A 16096-nucleotide genomic window follows, 5' to 3' on the forward strand; every position below is an offset into this window, starting at 1 on the left:
ACGGAGTCAGGCACTTCTGATTTAAAGCTCTCTTTTTCAGAGGAGCTACAGCAACCAAAGTTGTCTTCAATGAGGATGTAAAACTATTGACGAGATACTCTATCTCACTTACAGAGTTTAGGTAGCTACTCTGCACTGTGTTGGTATATGGCATTAGAGAACATAAAGAAGGAATCATATCCTTAAACCTAGTTACAGTGCTTTCTGAAAGACTTCTAGTGTAATGAAACTTATTCCCCACTGCTGGGTAGTCCATCAGAGTAAATGTAAATGTTATTAAGAAATTATCAGACAGAAGGGAGTTTTCAGGGAATACTGTTAAGTCTTCAATTTCCATACCATAAGTCAGAACAAGATCTAAGATATGATTGAAGTGGTGGGTGGACTCATTTACATTTTGAGCAAAGCCAATTGAGTCTAATAATAGATTAAATGCAGTGTTGAGGCTGTCATTCTCAGCATCTGTGTGGATGTTAAAATCGCCCACTATAATTATCTTATCTGAGCTAAGCACTAAGTCAGACAAAAGGTCTGAAAATTCACAGAGAAACTCACAGTAACGACCAGGAGGACGATAGATAACAACAAATAAAACTGGTTCTGGGACTTCCAATTTGGATGGACAAGACTAAGAGTCAAGCTTTCAAATGAATTAAAGCTCTGTCTGGGTTTTGATTAATTAATAAGCTGGAATGGAAGATTGCTGCTAATCCTCTGCCTCGGCCCGTGCTATGAGCATTCTGGCAGTTAGTGTGACTCGGGGGTGTTGACTCATTTAAACTAACATATTCATCCTGCTGTAACCAGGTTTCTGTAAGGCAGAATAAATCAATATGTTGATCAATTATTATATCATTTACTAACAGGGACTTAGAAGAGAGAGACCTAATGTTTAATAGACCACATTTAACTGTTTTAGTCTGTGGTGCCGTTGAAGGTGCTATATTATTTTTTCTTTTTGAATTTTTATGCTTAAATAGATTTTTGCTGGTTATTGGTGGTCTGGGAGCAGGCACCGTCTCTACGGGGATGGGGTAATGAGGGGATGGCAGGGGGAGAGAAGCTGCAGAGAGGTGTGTAAGACTACAACTCTGCTTCCTGGTCCCAACCCTAGATAGTCACGGTTTGGAGGATTTAAGAAAATTGACCAGATTTCTAGAAATGAGAGCTGCTCCATCCAAAGTGGGATGGATGCCGTCTCTCCTTACAAGACCAGGTTTTCCCCAGAAGCTTTGCCAATTATCTATGAAGCCCACCTTATTTTTTGGACACCACTCAGACAGCCAGCAATTCAAGGAGAACATGCGGCTAAACATGTCACTCCCGGTCCGATTGGGGAGGGGCCCAGAGAAAACTACAGAGTCCGACATTGTTTTTGCAAAGTTACACACCGATTCAATGTTAATTTTAGTGACCTCTGATTGGCGTAACCGGGTGTCATTACTGCCGACGTGAATTACAATCTTACCAAATTTACGCTTAGCCTTAGCCAGCAGTTTCAAATTTCCTTCAATATCGCCTGCTCTGGCCCCTGGAAGACAATTGACTATGGTTGCTGGTGTCACTAACTTCACATTTCTCAAAACAGAGTCGTCAATAACCAGAGTTTGATCCTCGGCGGGTGTGTCGCCGAGTGGGGAAAAATGGTTAGAAATGTGAATGGGTTGGCAGTGTACACGGGGCTTCTGTTTAGGGCTATGCTTCCTCCTCACAGTCACCCAGTCGGCCTGCTTTCCCGGCTGCTCGGGATCTGCCAGAGGGAAACTAACGGCGGCTAAGCTACCTTGGTCTGCACCGACTACAGGGGCCTGGCTAGCTGTAGAATTTTCCACGGTGCGGAGCCGAGTGTCCAAGTCGCCCAGCCTGGCCTCCAAAGCTACGAATAAGCTACACTTATTACAAGTACCATTACTGCTAAAGGAGGCCGAGGAATAACTAAACATTTCACACCCAGAGCAGAAAAGTGCGGGAGAGACAGGAGAAGCCGCCATGCTAAACCGGCTAAGAGCTAGTAAGCTAGCGGATTCCTAAAAACACACAAAGTGAATAATGTGTAAATAATTTAGAGGTGATTCAGCAGAGGGAGTGCTTTAGTTAAGGCACGTGAAGATTACACTGTGAAGCAAATCGTTATCTAGGTAACTAGATCAATCTAACTGCGCAGATTAAACAGCTAACAGATACAGCAAAACACCACTGTGCTCCGGAACAGGAAGTGATACAATACTGCAGTGAGAGCCAACCACCAGTACAGGCAAGCAATATATCTGAAGCCTTCTTCCTGCACCCATGTATATATTAAAAGCAAGTGGCCTCTGTGTGCGTATATGTATGTGTGCGTGTGTATGGCTTCAGTCACGGACAAACTGGGGAGAGCTGACATTTGCTGTTTGGTATACTTATGAGTTTTGGGTCAAAGATGAACGCCATGAAAATGGAAAGTTGATAGGACTCATGTTTTTTTTTTTTTTTTTGAGAAATTAGGGATATTAGCTAACAACATTGAACAATGAATGTTGCTAATTAAAGTCTGGGCTCACACGTCATTCCAGCAGGGGGTGGTAAATCATCAGTATATTAAAAGCCAAGTGGCCTCTGTGTATGTGCGTGCATGCATGTGTATAACTTCAGTCATGCACAAACTTGCATGTTTGATTGATTGATTGATCAGTCAGTCATACATGAAACAAGATGTTGCTCATTGTCTTGCTGATTACATTTTGTACCATGTTATTTCAACTTAGTTATTTCCAGTGGTGGGCACTGTTCAGCTAATCCGGTAACTGATAATTATAAAGATAATGTTTTTGTTAGCAGAGGCTAAGTTTACCCATAATCCCTTTGGGCATCTATGTGTTAATATTCAAATCTTTAGAATTTGTGTATTATTTTAAAATTAACAGATATGTGTTATATATCACTTTGTACATTTTAAGAGTTTACATTAATGTAGTTATTCTATCCAGATTAATTTGATTTATAAATCAAAACCATAAGTCAAACTTGCTTTCCCTTTTAAGACCTCTGCCTCATGGCTGGACCACTGTATGCTGTCAAGGTAAATGACGCTTCCCTACAGCAGTGGGCAGAGTGCACAAAGACAGAAGCACTGACTCACTGGCTGTGTTTGGGTTTGTGATCGCCTTTGATTTTATTAAAAATTTTGGCAGTGTTTAAACTCAAAATCGGCTTGTTAGTAGCTGAGAGTGTAACAGGAGACAAAATTGAAAGTTATCGGTTAGCTGTAGCTTACGATAAATTTTTAGGCAGTTTATCAGGTTTGGCACTATAAAAGATAACTTTTCAGTTAGCTGATTAGCAGTTCTCAAAGCTAACTCCTTGAGTTAATGCCACAAGACTTCTGTAGTTAAGTTGAAATAACTTTAAAAAATCTATGTAAATTGTTATATCAGTTTTTCTGGTTGAGACAGCGGTTCATTTTTTAGAGTGCAATTACTGAAACAAAAGAATAGTACTGGGAGAAACTGCACGGTGTTATCATAGTTGCATCATTTAATTATGAGCATAATGTCATTCTGCTAAAGTTCATGATGAATCATTTAATAAATTGATAATAAGAAATGTTAAGTTCATTTAAAATATACTTAGCTATTTCTGGTCGATTTTAGAAGGTATAGAAAGCAGTTAAATAGTCAGAAGTGGCACTTATTCTATACTGCTGTCAAGTGCATGCAAAGGGGGTTCTAAGTGCACTGGGCATCCAGCTCTGCATCCGCTTGAGAGCCAGCCAGTAATTTAGTGTCCTCGTGATTAATCAGCAGCTGTTACTTTGAGTCCTTTCTCATATATGTGGAGCTCTTGGCTCAGAGGATGTTCCAACTTTCATGTTTTATAGCATTTTCTGCAAATTAAAAAAAAGATTCACAATGTTACACTTTTACTGAGTGGCATCGAAGAGGTGACAGCACTGTGTTTTCTTTTTTTTTTTTAATTGCCCTTTCTGTGCTGCTGTTGTTTTGGATTGCATTATATTATAATGTCTGATCTTAAAAGCTGGCATAGTGCAGTCCAGGTGCCAGTATAAAGCACCTCACACACAAATATCAAGTGGAAGCATTTTATCTCATTTAAAGTGGCAGTCTGTGAAATCATCATGTTTTGCCTAAGTTTTCTATAGTAACCTGAGTTTTAAATTTCTATACATATCATGTCTTTGTCTGTTGTTTTACTCCTGGTAGAAGCATCGCCTTGCCATTAGTATTTTTCTTGAGAAAATTCAGACTAGCTTTCGAAGGTTACATGTAAAATCTCTATGTATATTGTAGAATGTACCCAGATAGTGAAAAAGTACATCATTTTGTCTGTAGAGTCCCAGGCCAGACACATTCGCCCTATTGAGATATCCCATAATCCCTTGCGTGCCAGAGAGTCGCTGTAGTCAAACCAACATAGAGAATCCACATGACAATTGCAAATGAACATTATACTACTAAAATGTATTTTTTTTATGCTTTTTATCACGTTACAACGTTCATCACGCTGCATGAACGAGACCCTGAAAACTTGCTAAAACAAATATTCCAAATAATCCGTGTCTGCTACGTTTAACCTGCATGGAATTTAATAAACACAAACCGAATTTCAGACATTTCATATATATTACTCTGGAACAAACAGCACAAACAGTGTTGTAAAGGACAATAAGCAGGACGTTAAAGAGCAAACTTCACTTTCCCCCAGAACCACACGAACAGGAAGCGATCGCGGCTCACAGCGATTCCCATTACAGAGGAACAACCTGAGCTTCTCACATGTTTACATAAAACAAACGCAATAACATCTAAAAACCAAGATAGTATATTCACAAGAGTTTCAGGCACAATATACAAAGAGTTTTATGTTGCGATGTTAATGCTGTTGTCCGTGTGCAGTGATTAAAGTGCAGCCTGATCAGATCGTCTCAGTGCAATTCTCAATGTTAGAGCGGTGACCTTTTCAAAGTTTTGCAGGATTTGAAACCTCAATAGGGCGAATGTTTTCCCACTATCCAGTGGTATAATTGGGCATGAAGAAGTATGTAGAAATATGACAGAATGAGAAAGAATGTATCAAAGCTGTCTTGCTGACGCACCAGTAGCAAATGACGCAATCACAGTTATGTTGAAGTTATAGGGTGTCTCAAAAAATATGTACCCAAAAGTATTTTGACAGAACAGAAAAACCAGTTCATATAATCAGACATTTTCTGCATGACCATGTGGCCGAAGCATGTATTTTGTCTCCCCAATGCACAGTTTTTAGTTGTCTTTCCTTTTTGATGTTTTATCCCCTTATTTTTTACATCACATCAATGTAACCTCCTCGTCTGAATCTGTTCTCCTGTTCCTAAGACACAAATCATTCATCTCCAGTGGTTTGGAAAACCACCTAGCAAACTCAAGTCTCCTTGCCATTTGCTGGGGAGATAGTTCGCTCTGAGACTGAATTTTCTATGGAAAGAGATGCAAGTCAGCCCTTGGGATGCGTTAAACAGAATTAGACGATTTTTGTTCTCTAAATTAGGGTCAACTGCTCCTATTTTTCCTCGATTTTAATGTCTTGCAGAACAAACTTTAGGGTTCGTGAAATGAGAAAAACACCATTATTTCCCAGTAAAACCATTTCCTAGTATTTATATTTCAGAGTATTTTTTGGGTACATTTTTTTGAGACATCCTATATATAGGCAACATTATGTGACCTGTCAAACAGTGAATCTGCAATCAGGTCTGTCAAATGACACTATTAGTCCGAGGAATGTGCCCACCATCCGACAGCCTCATGTGTCCTGTGTGAGTTATAGTGGACTGTCACTAAACTTCAAACTCCGTCAGGACAATGCCGCCCTCTGCTTGGCTACATCAACCTGCATTGAAGACAAGAAATTTCGAACCCTAGAACAGATTTTTATGAATCTGCTATGGCGACCAGCATCTGCCACTTCACATCATCATGTGAATGGGTTCTCAGTGAAATTTTGGTGAGTTGTTTACCACAGCATCATCTAAGTGTAGTTTGAGAGCTGAGTGTGTGTGTGTCCACTTGCCCTGTCTGTGCCTTTTGTTTTTGGATTTGTGTTCAGTCCTGTCCTTGTCTGTATATAGTTTATGTTCTGTCTGTTGTCCACGGCCCTTTTGTTTTTAAGTGTCTGTGTATACTGTATGTCGTCTGTCATTCATGTGAGTCCCAGTTGTGTGTGTGTGTGTGTGTGTGTGTGTGTGTGTGTGTGTGTGTGTGTGTGTGTGTGTGTGTGTGTGTGTGTGTGTGTGTGTGTGTGTGTGTGTGTGTGTGTGGTGTGTGTGCGCCCGTGGTTCGTGTCTGAGTCTTATTTGTGTGTGGGGGGGCTTCCGTCGTCTGTCATTCATGTGGGTCCCAATTATGTGTGTGTGTGTCTCCAGCTACCGGGCATCCATGTGATCAGTCCACTGTCTGTGTAACCTTATGTCCCCCCGTGTTCCTAGTTCATTGCGTCTTTGTGGTTTTTGCTCATCATTTTCTTTAAGTAGTCTCCTGACTTTTCACCTTGGACACTATTGAGTTCTATATTAGTTGTTTGCATTCGTCTCTTGGTTTGTTATTGGATTCCACTGTTGTTTCTGCATTTTGTGTTCTTGATGTTTTAATGTCTCTGTTTTTTGGGGGTTTTTTTATCAGGTTCTATTTTCGTTGTACCTTTTGATGTCAGTGTAGTCACCTTGTGTTTGTTTAGTTTCTTTGAATATCACGTGTCTCTGTTGTTACTGTCTGCCTTGATTTTCGCACTTGTCCATTCGTTCTTTTTGCTTTTAAGCCGCACCTGTTTTTCTGTTTGTTTGCCAGTCGATTGATCATATTATGATTTCTCCTGGGTCTCACCTATGTTTGCTGTTTTTTTGTTTGTTTTGTTTTGTTTTTGTTTTGTTTTTGTTTTGTTTTTGTTTTTTTATGAGTACCCTGTCGCACACCTTGTTTCTGCCATCAGTTATTTAATCTTCACCATCTCATCTCCCATTCATTCCCCACCCTGTGTTTTAGTGTTGGTCTCTTTTTGCATTCACGTCCCTGCACCTGGTTTGTTTGGTTTTGTATATGCTCTTGGATCATTAAAGCACTGTTTTTGTTTGTTTTTTTTTTTGTAACACATCCCTGTGTGTCCTGGCTGCCTGCTTATTGGGGTTCTATCTGACTTTGTCTCGGCACCAAACCATAATACTGTGTTTGTGATTGCCTTCGTTTGTTGGTGACTGCAGGAGTAGGATATAAAGAAACTGGAGTGAAGCTGGACAATTTTTACTTTACGTAGTATCCTTGACCTCGCAGCAATGCCTGATCTCACAGTATTTGCTTTCTTTAAAGCAGATGAAATAGCTATTTTTCTGTTTTACTGAGAAGCTCAAATTTGAGAATACTGTAAGGGGAGATTACATACTGTTAGAAGGATGAAAAGAAATCTTAAAACTAAAAACACTATCTACACTCAAAAAGTGAATGAGGTTCATTGCGACTTGTGTGTAAATTTGTGGCTTCCATTTACTTAAAATACATACTTTTATAAAATTAAGAATAGAATTTCATTTAGTTAGATTAACAAAATTTTTGATTTAAGCCTAAATTGTTTGGAATGTGTTGACAAAATATGTTAAATTAAAGTCAGTGTTTCAATTTTTAGAGTGCACAAAATCAGAAACACTTTTATTGCCATTAGTTTTCTTATACAAGGAATTTGCTTCGGTATTTGTGCATCAGAATAACCATAAGTGGAATAAAACCAGTACTATAACTTAAGGAGTGTCAGTAGACATATTTGTTTACCAAAAAAATATACAGCTATGAAAAAGGAGATTTACAGTATGCACAGAGTGCTGTTAAAAAGACCATGTGGTAATGCATGAGTGTGCAACGTGATTCACCAGAGAATGTGCAACAAATTGCAGTGTGATGCAGATAAAAAATAGTCCAAGTGAATGTGTATTATGTGCATTAATGTAACGCATAGAGACAGATAATGCAGTAATACTTTTACAACAATCTCCTGTTCTAAATGAGTTTTTTCCTCCACTTTCTAGTTATAAGTTTATATTTTATGGCAGCCATGTGTTAAAAAAGAACAAGACTCCCAAAAGGACATCACATGAATTACATCCTTTTTGGGAGCGATTGGAGATAATGGATCTGAAGTTCAGCCTAAATAACACCAACCCGTATGTCATGAGTGTCACTGAAGCATTAAGCCAATCAAGGCAAAGTTCTGTTGTGGGGTGGAGCCAGGGAAGAGAAATGGCTGCGACTTGCTTCTGCAAGCTTTTCCCGTCATGTAACATGGTGACCATGTGCAGTTTTTATCTGATTTTGGGTCAGTGCTGCATGACACAACATGAAGCTGAATGCACGTGAAGTCACAATAGACGATTGCTTCATTACGCCGATTGGCCGAAATCTAACTACGATGACTAATATAAACATCGGTATGTCTATATGTTCGGAGTCGTCACACCTGTAAAATGGAGCTGGAGCAAATCATTTCCTGTTAAGTTTGGTTGAAACCTTCAAAAAGAATAATTTCTGCCATCACTCTATGTGGAATATTTTAAAAGCCCTTTAAACCCATAATCCATCCCCCAAGCTACGTCTGTGCTTGGATGGGCTCTCTGCTGTTAATATTTTTTTTTTCCTCAGCAGGTTCAACCTACCATAAGAGGACTGGCAAAGATAAATGACAACCCTGATTAATCAGGAATAGAACAACCATGAGTCAAATATGGTGCGCCAAGGTCAAGATCAGGTAGCATTATTTATCGCCGACCTATCATTTGTCATGGGGAGCAACAAATTCACTACTGCCTATTAAGAATAGATGAAGTCATTACATCTACTAAGAAGAATTTTGGATTACAGGAGCAGGTCTCATTTATCATCAAGACATGAGCAAAAAAAAAAAAAAAAAAGAATGAACAACTAACTTTAAGTGATTGATAAAAAGAAAAAAGAGAAAACTTGGTCAGCATAATAATGTCACATTAAATTCCAGAAAAATAATGATTATGACAGTAAGAGCATTCATCTTGTTGTTTATTGCAGAGATGTGATTACAGTGAGTGAACTTTATTTGTGATTAAAGATGCTTCAGACGTGTGCTACACAACCTGTTTCTACAGCCACACATACATACAAAAAATTACTCTTCACAGTTTCTTCTAATACACACACAGTACTTACTTATTTTAAAGATCCAAATGTTTTATATGGAATTTGGACGCTAAATAGTTACTGACTGACCTCAAGGGTTGTCGAGGTGCGCGTCGCCTCTCAGGTTAGCATTTCTGGTTTCAGTGTTGACTCCCCACTGAATTTACGCGAGATCTCCACTATTAGCGTGAGATCTCCTCTTTGCTGCTCCAGAAAAGATTTCAACATTCAGCATTTCCGGTTTCAATGTTGACTCAGCATTGTGGCATTTCCGGTGTCACAGAACCGAACGGTCCCCCTAAAAATCAGCCCCCCTGATGACGTGTTTCATGGATTAACACCTCGTTTCTGCTTCAAACTGCACTCCAGTCATCATTTATCTCAGCGACAGATATCTGAAGCTTTTGTACAACAATCATTTCCACATAAATTCAGCATTATTTCATCATAAAAAGGCAACGGAAGTGATCAGAGCGCTGCGGCTAAACGAGCTGCTAGCTGATGCATTCACTGCATGTCACATTTCATAGCATCACGGAATTTCGCAGAGTTTCTGCTTAAAACGGCCTCATTTCTGCTTAAAACTGACTTTAGAATGATTAAGAGGTTTTAACCTTTATCATCTGATGCTTAATAATCCCATTAATCCATTTGATTGCTTTGGGTGAAGAGACTGTGTCTCAGACGTGCTGCTGTGGTCTGAAATGACACATGCGTAGATGCAAAAGGCGGACCGATTTTTAGGGGCAGATCGTTCGGTCTGCAATACTCTACCATAGAGCAAATGAGTTACTCTAGTATTATATACTTGTGATTTTATTTAAACTCTACTATAAGAATGCAACACCAGTTTGGAAAACAGTTACACCTTGCAGACATAAAGTTAAATATACCTTATATGTAAACAGGTGGTCTAAGGGTGTGAAATTGGTGACTTTCAATATTCACAATTCTATTAAACTTTCATCTTAGTTGTATGGATTGTTTGTGTAACCACCCCACGAAAAAAAAAATGTTATTACTATTGTTTTGTTGTTCTATGAAAATGAGGTTTGTAGGGTAAATGATAAGTTTTCAAGTAAAAAGAAAAACGTTCTCACATTTGATTGTCAATCCTAACAATTCAAATTTGATTTTTCATTGATTCACTGATATTTTAATAGAGATTCTACCACTTGGCACAGTACTGTTCAATATCTGTATTTATTCACTTTCATTTATCATCAGGTAAATACAGTATAGTCCAGATCTTTAAAAGTTTTTCACTGCACTTTATATTTTAATTATATTCTCTTTAATAATTATTATTGGCATTATGGAATGAATTGTTGATTTAACATGATTTTATGTAAGTGTATTGGATTTTTATTTGTAAAAGATTTACTGGACTTTGTTTTAAATATGATTGACTTTTTGGATCATTTATGTGTAATTTTGCCATCAGGACATTTATTACATTTTTTTTATTAATTCTCAAATCACAATTCAACTTGGCACCGTTCTTTTGTGTGTTTGGTCACTTTCTGCCACTGTAAAAGCTGATCTTTCATAATATTTTCTTAGCACCACTATTTTAAGAATTAAAATTATTATATTAATTACTATTGGCAAGGAGTTGCAACATCAATGCATGAACTATTTTTTCTGCATCCTTTTGGGACTAAATGTGCCTCGTCTTTTTTTTTTTTTTGGCAAATATTCTGTTGTTGGAAGAAGGCAGTCCTGACTAATTTGATTTATGGTGAGAGTTGAGACATGTCTTGATCAAAGTTGATGCCAAGATTATTTATGGTAGTGCTGGGGGCCATAGTTGATAATGCATTCTAAAATATGAGTATGATTAAACAGTGATTTATGCCATTCTGTGGCCTCAACACAAAAAAATTGAAGTTCTGTCTGTGTAAAAGCATAAAGCTCCCGTCACACATAGCAAGAATGTGCAGGAACCAGCATGACACGGCAGACACAGTCGGGAGGAAAAGAGGCATGGTCAGCAGTGTCAGAACACATCCGATTACCTCGTCCAAACCTGCACAACGGCAATCCAAAGGGCATGTAGACAACAGTTTAGATGACACAGACTGCTGTCAGATGGCCATAAAAGGCGCTGAAGACTGCCCAATGTCCAAACATCTGGATGGCAAACAGGGATGACGTGGAAGGCAGTGCGGTGTTCCTTCCGGTACTGAAGCATCGGAGTACAAACCAACATATGGACCGGACGCGTGCCATATGTGTCCAAAGCTGGCATAGTGCGGTCACTCACTCACTCATGCAATGACATCTGCGGTCATCCTCCAGTTCACAGCATTACTGACCTCACGTGGGTGTGTGTTTACAGCAGAGGTGCTGGACTGTTGACATAATTGCTGGGTGTGTGTGTGCACAATGGGTGAATGAGCAGCTATGTGTGCGCAGGGATACACGTGTGCACCATTGCCAGCTGCTGACCATGCTGTCCCATGCGTCAGACGTAGCCTTCCAGGGAACTTTAATTTCTTTGTGTGTGTGTGTGTGTGTGTGGGTTTGTGGCGCACTTCAGCAGCACACCGCAACTCTGGACACCGTGATAGTTGGATTATCACATGGGATTTATTTTTGCATGGTTGATTCCAGCACACAGCTGTCGGGTGAGAGGATTTAACCACAGGCTGCGGTCTCGCTCAACATCCAGCTGTGAAACCACTCCTGGAATGCGTGGGAGGTGGGTGAGATTCATGTTTATTAATGCTGTCATGGCCGACAAACAGATCCATGTTATTTCCTACAGAAGTGATCATATATTACAGCGGTGAGATCCGGTCAGCTCTAACCCGGACACGTGCAATGACACGTTACTGCGCATGAGGCCACAGAGAGGTGCATCTGTCCGTGTTATATACAGATATGATGGAGACAATAGTTCACATTATTTATGTTGGCCATTGGAAGGAATAGACAAATAGCTGTACTGTAAGATCTAGGGATGGGTATCGAGAAACCGGTTCCTTTCGGGTATCGTTAAGAAATGATTCGATCCACCGACATCAATACCTTTTTACTTAACAATTCCCTTATCGATCCTTCAGAGTGGCTGTTGTCCTTTAGGGGTGTTTGTCAGGAAAATTATAATTTCTCTACATTGATTACAGACCCTGCAGCGGGTCTGTAATCAACTTTTCTGCAGCGCGGCTTTGCTTTGAATCTTGAACCAGTTGAAAGCAGTGATTCGCAGATTGATGCAGTGCTTCGATCATTGCCTTCGTTGAATTCATTTTTTTTTCGTTCGCTTTCCCCTGCTAAAACCCTAAAAGCATATGGCTGTGAGTATGAGTTACCTTTTTTATGTTAAACCGACCTGTTATGGTCTTCTGAAACAGTTGGATAGATTGTATTTATAACTTAAAAACGTGACCGATGCTAACATGTTAGCATGTCTATGGCATTTCAATGTTAAACTTACCATTTGTTGTCATAAAAGAGTCAAATGTAGTACAAATTGTAATATTTTTTTAATTTATTTTTGTTTATATATTAATAATAATAGCAAGCACAACAATAATAGTAATAATAACTAATCTAATGATTATATACAATTTTAGAGAAAGAGACAAAAACAACCTGAATATAAACACAACAGAAAATATAAAACCAACAATGAACATACATAAATAAATAAATACATACATACATACAGAAATAAATAACTGGTTCCTGTCAACACCTAGTGACTCTTACACCTCCATTTTGTCCCTTATTTAAGTTTAATGACAGTTTGTTTCGTTCAAGCTATATTTTCAATGTGTTAAATTCTTCAGTGATTTCCTCCAGAACTATCTGCCAAGCTAGAAAACTGCTGCATCCTAGTAAGAGCAGAATACCTCTGGAATGAATTTGATAAGGAAAGTGGGTTTTTTTCTCTCTCACTAAATGGATGCTGCACTCACTGCAGTTTTTTTTTTTGTCTGGAATAGCCCCAGATTGCATTTCAGAGCTTCTAGAATTCCAATATTGTCATGCAGTGGTGTTGGGGGGTAATTTGGGTTTCAGCTTTTTGTTGTTTTTCACCACTTTCATCCATGAATATGTGAAATTGTGAGTCACTTTTGTGTTTATTAAAGTTACTAACTGAGACTCCTGTCTTGTTGTGAAAAAGAAACGAGAATCGTCCTCCGCTCTGTTCACACAGCTCCAAACATTGCGCGGCTCTCTGACAAGTCAAGATAGAATGATAGAATTCAGTCTGAATTAATAACTTCAAAGTTTAACACTGTTTTGTTATTTTATTTATGTTCGAGATCAAGGATACAGTGACCAATTTCATATTTATTTACTCTAAGACTCAGTGAAATACATAGAAAACCTGTAAACGCCTACTTTTAGTACAAAATTCACAAGAGGTATCGATAAGGGAATCGATAAGGAATCGGATCGATAAGCAGAATCGATAATGGCATCGATATCGATAAAATCTTATCAATACCCATCCCTAGTAAGGTCTATTGTGGATATAACATCCTGTTCAGATTTGCGGTGGCGTGTGCACAGTAGCACATGGTGCTTTTGGTTTGGTAGCCCGTGTTCACATTCACTGTACATGATAATAATTATGAATTATTATCATGATGAAGCATGCCACATACATTTCAATAGTTCCTTTGCACTCCGGGGGGGCATTATTCTACATGGCACATGCAGGTCATACTGGCAGGCTTTGCCGTGCCAGATCCATCTCGAGGTTCCCGCATATGTGCGCAATCATTTTGGATCCTGTTTGACCTGCCATCAAAATATGTAAATTGCAGTGAGATCGTCCTCAGATTGCACATGGACCGGGTCGGATAGGTGTTCCATCTCGACAGCCCCAGAGAATTTTGAACATGTGCATCACACTTAATTGTGTGGACTCTTGCAGATGGCTGTCAGAGCGTTTGGAACTGAAACGCGACACTTTTCGGATGTGCGCCGATTTGTCATTCTGATGCCATTCTGTGTGATTCTGGCTATGTGTCATGTGGGGATTATGTCAGGTTGTGTGGTGTTTATTGTTATCTGCTTGGTGTGGGGATTTTGTGTCTTTTCATTCTGCTCATGGTGGGGTTTGCTTGGTTTTGACTTCTACTGCACTCTCTTGCTGGTGGGGGGAGTTGGGGTGTGTCTTATCTCTTTGTTTGTCACGTCCCCTTCCTGTCTGCTCTCCCACACCTGCAACCTCATCTGCTCTGATCACTCTTCTTATTTAAGCACTCTGTTTGCACACATGCTTGCCAGTTTGTTTGTTCCCTAGTGTCTTCGTTCGTTGTTCACAGTCTTTGATCTTGTTTGCCATACCGTGTTTTTAAACCTCTTGCCTGTTTTTGACCTCGTCTTTTTGTAGTCATGTTTTGGATGCTGTTGCTGTTTCTGGCCTGCCTATCCATGTACCGACCTATTTCGCCTGTTTTTTGGCTCCAAGTTCTAGGTGTGAGTCTTACATTTGTGTCCAGCATTTTGGGTCCAGATCCTTGTCACTATCCAAGCCTTTCTGTTTATTTTCGGTGGTGTTTTTACAATAATTTGTTGGTCTCATGTTAACTGATAGATGCAACTGAGTTACTCACTATGGCGGGAAATGTTAATGGCTGTGTTTCCCTGAAAATATTGCATATCTGATGTGAATAAATATGGTCCCTAGTACAGAACCTTGTGAAACACTGAAACTATATTTTATGTGTTGTTATATCAAGCTGCAACAATTAATTACTTGATCAACTATTAAATTCATCAACTATTCTGATGAAAGTCCCTTTCGGCTGCTCCCTTGTTTGCACTCGGGGTCACCACACCAAATCCAAGGTGGACCTGCATGTTGAATTGGCACAGGTTTATGCTGGATGCCCTTCCTGACGCAACTCCACATTACATGGAGAAATGTGGCAGGGGTGGGGTTTAAACCCAGAGCCTTCTGAACTGAAACCAAGCGCATTAACCACTTGGCCACCACCCTCTGCTCATCACTATTCTGATAAATGTTCTAATTTATGTTTTAAAATATCCACATTCTCCGATTTCATTTCTTAAATGTCACTACTTTCTGGTTTATTTTGTTCATTTCTTTACTCCTATCTGGCAGTAAACTGAATGTAACTTGTGGACACAACAAGACATTTGAAGGCATCATCTTGGACTCTGGAAAATATCGAGCAACATTTTTCATTTGATGAACCAAGCAACTAATCTGTTAGTGACTTTCTGGATGAATCATTTATGAATTTTTTTTCAGCCCTATTGTTACACAGCTGCGCTATCTGTTTTCAACAACTGGCATCTATCCCTTAAGTCGGATTAAACCAATCAACCAAGCAACGTTCCTTTAATACAATTAAATAGTCTATTCTTTGTAGTAGGATGGTGTTGTCTGTGGTATCGAATGCAGCACCAAGAGCTAACAAGACCAGAGATGAGTCTTTTGTCTTGATGCCTTTAGGAGGTCATTTGCTGCTTTCACATTTACTGCCGCTGTGATGTGTGTTTTAAATCACGACTGAAAATTCTCAAATAATCTCTTATTGCATAGAAAGTCGCGTAATTGATTCGCAACAGCTTTTAAAGAGTCACAATGTTAATGATAATTCTGTCTCTCCATTTGCAAAAGAAAGCAGTTAGAAATCAATATAGCTAATTGTTTTACATGCTGCAGTGTATGCCGAGCATCATCAGAACTAACTCCTTAAGAGTTCCTTTGAGGTTTGCTTTCAAACAGCAGCCTCGCTTCACATTATAGCTTTTGTAAAGCATCCTGTACTCTACCCATGGATCGCTTCCTGAATTACTGATATTTTCATTATGATGCACAACATCGCCAGCTTGTTAGCGGTAATGACGTCAGTACGCATGTGTCCCTGTTGACTAATGATGACAGTTAATTACTATCACGCGATGCTTTGTCGCAAATAAATGTACGGTTTTAGACA

Source organism: Thalassophryne amazonica, chromosome 17 (genome assembly GCF_902500255.1).
Source record: "Thalassophryne amazonica chromosome 17, fThaAma1.1, whole genome shotgun sequence".
Lineage (NCBI taxonomy): Eukaryota > Metazoa > Chordata > Actinopteri > Batrachoidiformes > Batrachoididae > Thalassophryne > Thalassophryne amazonica.